This window comes from Carlito syrichta, unplaced genomic scaffold (assembly GCF_000164805.1).
Source record: "Carlito syrichta isolate Samal-C Ts95f unplaced genomic scaffold, Tarsius_syrichta-2.0.1 Scaffold303126, whole genome shotgun sequence".
Taxonomy (NCBI): Eukaryota; Metazoa; Chordata; class Mammalia; order Primates; family Tarsiidae; genus Carlito; species Carlito syrichta.
The window spans coordinates 50,486-57,460 of NW_007247222.1; positions in this window are offsets into that span (position 1 = coordinate 50,486).

Consider the following 6,975-nt stretch of genomic DNA (forward strand, 5'->3'; position numbering starts at 1 on the left):
TGGAGCAGACAGACACATAGAATGGTATCAGACAGGCTGGAGTGAGGAGGGCTCTGGCCCTGGCATGCTTCACAATTTGATTATTATAGGTATCAGGCTTCATTCCTATGAGATGGTACTAACACTGTAGTTTGATCACAATGCTCTGAAACTGAGTGGATGTTTGCAAAATATTTCGAGTACCTTGGAAAAGTGGCATTATTTGTGTACAAAATATTACTAAGTGTGTTGTTTTCCAAATAATTCAGAGGAAGGTTCAGCTGACTTTTTTGGTTTGCTGATTTAGAAGCTTTTTCTTCAAAGTAGAAGTAATGATTCTTTTGCTTAAATGTAACTCTGGGCACAGTTACAAATTTTCAGCATGTTTTTGGCTTCTAATGCTCTATATCAGCTATTCAGCAATTTGGCATTTTGGTTGTTGATTTTTTTCCTAATGCAAAATGTTAAACGTTCTTCCCACTAGTAAAATATGGTTACTTTTAATGTTTCTGCTACTGAAGCTAAGAAGAAAACAGCTTTGCTGATCTCTAAGTAGTTGTTGTTGGTGGGAGAGCTGACATTACGTATTCTGATAAATACCAGTTGAATAAAAGACAGAAAGCAAATGAGAAAAAAGATTTTATGTCTTGACTATGGGAATGTTATATACCTTGTTTATACCTACATGTCATAATAAGTTAGTCCCTTTAATAGCATTAATGCACAGTTTACAGTCTATATTACCAAAAATAGAACATAGCATCCTCTCTCTTTTTCTTTTTTCCTTTCTCCTTTTATTCCACACATATTTTAAGTTGCATTTATATGCAGGATACTTACTGGCACCATTCAGACAATGTCTTCTGCTTTTATGAAATACATATGATCATCTATTTTTAAAATAGGGAAACTCAGAGATCATGGTTAAATCACTTGACTAGAGTCAATAGTTATTGAACATATTGTGTATCACTCTGATAATAGTCTGAAGAAATACATTTCAGACATTGATCTTTAGACTTATAGCCTTTGTAGAGAGCCATGAAAATGTCATAAATAGATCCACAAAGAAATCCAGTATTGAGTAGATAAATGTAGCAGAAGCAACATGTTATAGAAGACTTATTGACTATCTCATTCTAATGATTTTTCAAAGGGTAAAAATACCTGATATCTTATTTGGGACCCAGGTATTTTTATCCTTTGAAAAATTGTTTATACTCATTTTGAGATAAAATAATTTGTTTTTAACACATCTATTTGCTTCTATACACAAAGATTTTTCTATATATCTCCCTTATTAACTGTCTTTCTATAAAATTAGAACTACATCACCTCAAATAATTTATCAAGCTCCTACACACCTACAAATGTGTGTCATATGAAGTATGCTAAATGTAAATTATCCTTGTTCTGTAAATGTAGAAGTAATGATTCTTTTGCTTAAATGTAACTCTGGGCACAGAGTTTCTTTCATAATTGACCCCCAACCTATGACTTTTAAGACATTTCTTTCATAATTGACCCCCAACCTATGACTTTTAAGACCCCATCCAAGAAATGTTCAGAATATGAAAATGTAATCTTTCCCACATTATAATCTTATGTTGTATACATTTAATATATGTACTAAGAGTCTACAAAAATGCAGGAGTATATTGATTTTTGTGTAAGATACATTGAAAAAAGTCTTTGATTTCAAAGACTTTGAGTGAATTTAGGAGAACCTACACATTTTATAGACTAAATCCATCGGAAGTAAAAATAACTGTATGTAACTTTGAGACAAGAAATGTCAAAAAGGCAAGATGATAAGTTTGTCAAAAGAGTCATCCAGAGAGTTGAGAGACGATAAAGAGTTCAGACTAAGCTAGACATAGCACTGGGAACTGTCAGTGGGAGGTGAGAGTTTTTCTGATCCTCAGAGGATAACCATCAGAAGAATAGGTGCAGAGGAGTAGGGAAGTCTTCCAGGAAGAACAAACATTGTGTGCAGAATTGAGCAAGACTAGTATATTAGCCAAGTTGAGATAAATCATTTTCAGGTGAAGGTGAGAAAGAATAAGGTGAGATAGCAGATGACCAACTTGAAGGTGCCTTGAATACTTTAGCAGGGAGTATTGTCTCAAGTCTATCAATGCTGAACAATCCTAGTAATGATTATGAACAGGTAAGTGACTGGATACAAAGTGTAGGAAGTGTAGAAACTTAATTATATAATTTCTTTAAAAAATTATGAGAAAAACTTAAACAACAGCTGTATTTTTTAGTTTTTCATCTTTGTGGGTCAAAAGATAGCAATATAGTATGTTTTCTAAAGTGTGGCTATTGTAGGCAGCTCATGGTCCTCTTTACTTGTATTTTGGGATACGCCATATTGTTCTATGCCGTTTGTCAGGTTAGCACAATGGGAGTAGGGAGAAAGTTAGTGCTAAGTCTATGCAAGAAGTTCATTGGCTCCAAGAAGATATAGCTATGTATGTGTGTACATATATATGTATGTGTGCTAGCAAAGGGCAACTTCTCTTGGCCCTATCCCTTTTTCTTCAAATGGTAGAGACTTCACTAAGTTGAGGGTGGCATAACATACTTAATGTATAATATGAATATGTTTTAAAGTTTAAATTATAAAGTGAATCTTAAGGTTCATGATGTTTAAGCTAGTTCTCTGCCTGCACAATTTTGTAGGTTCCAGCCAAGGGATGCCAGACAGGAGAAAGAATCCAAAAAGAGGCTGTTGATCTTGAGCCTTATTTTTTAAGATAGAGAAATACACTTAGCTGTCTTTTATTACATTTCTCAAACCTGTCAGAGATTGTAAGAAACGGAGAAAAAGAAAGCCTGAATTGAGGAGCTGAAAAGAAAATTCCTCAAAATAAAGTGAACCTGAATTGATTTTAATTTCTTAGAACTGTTGTGTTATTAGCTTGGTAGGGCTACCATAATGAAACACTAGAAATTGGGTAGCTTTTAAGTAGCAGAAATGTGTTTTTAGTTCTGGATGCTGGAAACCTAAGACCAAAGTGTTGGAAGGTTTGATTTCTTCATGATACCTATCTCCTTGGCTTGCAGATGGCATATGTGCTTATGACACTGGTGTCTCTTCCTCTTCTCACAAAGACACCAGTCATACTGGATTAGGACCCACCTTAATGACCTTATATAACCTTAAGTATCTCCTTGAAGGCCCTGTATTCAAACTCAGTCACATTCTAAAGTACTGGTGGTTAGGGTTTCAACATATGAGTTTTGGAAGAACACAATTCCACTACAGTTGACCATATGCTGTTTGCCTTGTTCACAATTCACATTGCACAAAAAAGAAGAGGAAAACCACCAAAATCACATTGTTTCCAGATATTGAGATTTATTTACTACTGTTCTGCTCCTCAAAATAAAAACAGTTATTACTCACTTTTAATTCACTTCAAACTACAAATACATAGTCCATGAATAAAATATCATTATTGTTTTATAAAGAAGTAGGTAATATGTTATTATATACCATCCCATTTAAATCGTCATAAATGCTTCTTTCAAACTGACCTTCTTTCATACTTCCTATGAAACTCTCAGTTATGACATGCGGCAGTTAAAAGTTTTCAATTTGTCATTAACTCTGCAATGCCTAATCTTAGAAATACATTGTCAAGCAAATGCAACTAGGCTTACAGGAAATTGGCCTGACCTTAAGCAAACCCAGACTTTTAATTTAAATGGAAGTACAGAAGTCCTCCTCCTCCTCCCTTACCCTTGCCTGTATTTTCAGTTACTTCTGGTCAACAATGGTTCAAAAATATTACATGGAAGATTCCAGAAATAAACAATTTATGTTTTAAATTGCACACTGTTCTGAGTAGCCTGATGAAATCCCAAGCCTTCCCACTCTGTCCCACCTGGGATATGACTCATCCCTTTGTCCAGTGTATCCACACTGCCTGCACCATGTACCCCTTGGTCACTTAGTATGCTTCTCAGTTATCACATAGACTGATGGTATCACAGTGCTTGTGTTTAAGTAATCCTTATTTTACTGAATAATGCCCCCACAAAATGCAAGAGTAGTGATACTGACAATTCAGATATGACAAAGGGAAGCCATAAAGTGCTTTATTTAAGTGAAAGAGTGAAAGTTTATCATAGATATGTATGTATAGGAAAAAGCAATATATATAAGATTTGATACTATTCGTGGTTTCAGACATTCACTGGGAGTCTTGGAACATATCTCTATGGATGGAGAGGGGGGTGGGTTTTGTGTTCAGTGTTTCCCTAGGCTATTGAAAATTATTGCCATTGCATGTATCAGATGTAGGTAGGGTAGTGAAAATGTCAATTATAGAAACTCTTGAAGGCTGATAGATGATGTAAAATATATTTGTTAAGTATAAAGTACATTTTTCAGTAACAACGTTTTTCACAAATTCTCCTAAGACTAACAGAGGTGACCTTTCTTATCAGTAATGATAATGTACATTATGTTTCAATGTATTTGTTTAATTATCTATTATTTCCTATAATTATTTACTTGTAATTTATTCTTATTTGTATTGTGTAATTTTTTTAACCAAATAATTTAGTTCTGTACATCATTCAATAACGTATCAAAATACTGAGCCATGATACCTGGTTCTCGAACACCTGTTTTCTAGAATGCAACTGGTGATAGAAAGTGACAACTCATTCTCTTTGTAGACAGCAGAATCTCTTCATCTTTTTCATTCTGATGATTCAATGTTCTTTGTAAAAATATACTGGAGAGGGGACTAGATTTATTTCAGCAACTCTATGAATACAGTTCTTTTGAATTCCAGATTGTAAAGTCTCTTACTTGAGTATGTATAATAAGATAATTTAAGCAATATACTCTAATTTTAACTCAGTGTTCAGGATTTGCTATTCATGAAATATATAACCTGATTTTTAAAAAAATCAATGAATTTGATCATATCTTAGAACTTCATTTCATTCTCTCTGGAGTTGTCATGGCAACAGGAAAACCAGGGTACTATGGGGAGCTGTGATTTCAGACTTATGCTGCCGTTATTCCTGTGTGAGGTCTGGGGAGAGAAAATAATGTGATGGTGCTCGATTCAAAAAACTGTATTTAATATGCATTATGCTAATATAGCAGTCACGAAGGACTCAGATTCTATAAAACGCTCAACTATGCTTCTTTACCTAGGAAGTTGTTCTGGTTTTCTTTTTTCCAGTTTGGTGACTGGTAGAATTACTTTTGATATGAGCAATATCCAGTTAGGGTTATTTGTTGGATGTTGGAACAAATGGGATGAATAACACAGTTTTCAAACAATTGAATTTACTAAATAGTTATATTAAATATTTGAATTATTTACAAACATTCTATACAACTGTAAGGCTAGCTTTGATTATAAATCCTGCCCCACCAATGGTATGAACAGCTCATTGTCCTAGTTTATGGTGGTGGGATCCCTGAGTCTGCCTATCAGTAGCTCCCTGTGCAGTTATATGATATGGCATTTTCCCACTCTGCATGCATATTCCAGTTATTTGGTTTTTGTTTTATTTTTTTAACATTTTTACTTGAATTTCCTTTCCTTTATTTTTCTTCCTTTCTTCCCTCCTCCCTTCCTCCTCTCTTACTCCTGCCTTCTTTCCTCCTCTTTCCCCCTTCTCCCTTTCCCTCTCTTCTTCTGTCTCCCTCTTTCTCCTCTCTTCTTCCTTCCCTTCCTTTCTTTTTTCTTCAGATGCTTTATTTTGATATTCATTGCATTGGATTTTCTTACCACCTTGTACTGTCTGGTTCTAGACTGCTAACTAGGTTCAGTTAGCTTCCCTTTGTCTCCATCTCCCTCACCCCCACACACCCTTTCTCCTCTTTCCTCCAGGTGAAACAAACTCACACATATAAAGTGTCCAGTGGTCACTTGCTTCTTCATGCCAGCTCTTTGCTCAGAGTAAATGGAATTCTTGTACAATTTGGTGAAAAGCTCAATATATGTAGCAGTATTATATGCAAAAGCAGGAGGTAGAGGGGAATAGGTAAAATAAGAATTAGCAGGAATGATGAAGAAGGTTTTTGTCATTATGAAGTAGAAAGCTGGCAGTATTCTGAGAATTGTATTTAGATTTCCAAGGGAAAAGGGAGCACTGAGGAATGTCTAGATCATATGAATTTAAGATAGAAAAGAGCAAATAGTTAAACACATTTTAAACAAAGGCGTACCAGGGTAGCAAGAACTAGGCTTTTATGAATACATCTTCACAATTTTTATATTTTTAGATGTTTGTTATATTCAGAAGGTTTTTTTTTCTTTTTAAATTCAGCTCAAAACAAAAATAGCTAGCTGCATTGGTTACCTGGGAGCATGTTTCCCAATAAAGAGTAATTTGGGAGTTCAAACCTATTGCAAATTAGAAGGATAACAGGAAAAAAAAAAAGGAAACATTTTCTTGCTATGTGATAATATTAGTGTTTTCAGGTTAAGTTCCAGATCATTTCTAGGACAAGACATTTAAAAAAATTATACATTAGATCACAAGGGTGCCAGTCATGTCTCCCTTACCATACTAAGCATTGATTGGAAGGATTTGTTTTTTTGTTCCCCAGAGTAAATATATCATAGTCCATGACTAACTCTGATCACTACTGAAGAAGTCTTGGGTACAAGAGGAGTGCCTCAAAAATCAGAATTTACGACTAATAAAGGGAAGAAAATCTTTTAAAAAATCCAGAATTTATTTATAAAAAGTTGTGTATTTATTCATACTTGTTTAAATTTCAGTCGCTTTTAAAGTACTATTTGTTGGATACAATATACCTTTTTGAGATGCTTTTTCCACTGCTCAAAATAGTTTTTGAACTCATTAGTTTTGATGCCTTTTTTTTTTTTTTTTTTTTTTATGTTGGAGTCTCACTCTGTCTCCCAGACTGGAGTGCAGTGGCTGCTCCCAGCCACCACAGCCTCAACCTGCTGGGCTCCGGCAATCCTTCCGCCTCAGCCTTTCAAGTAG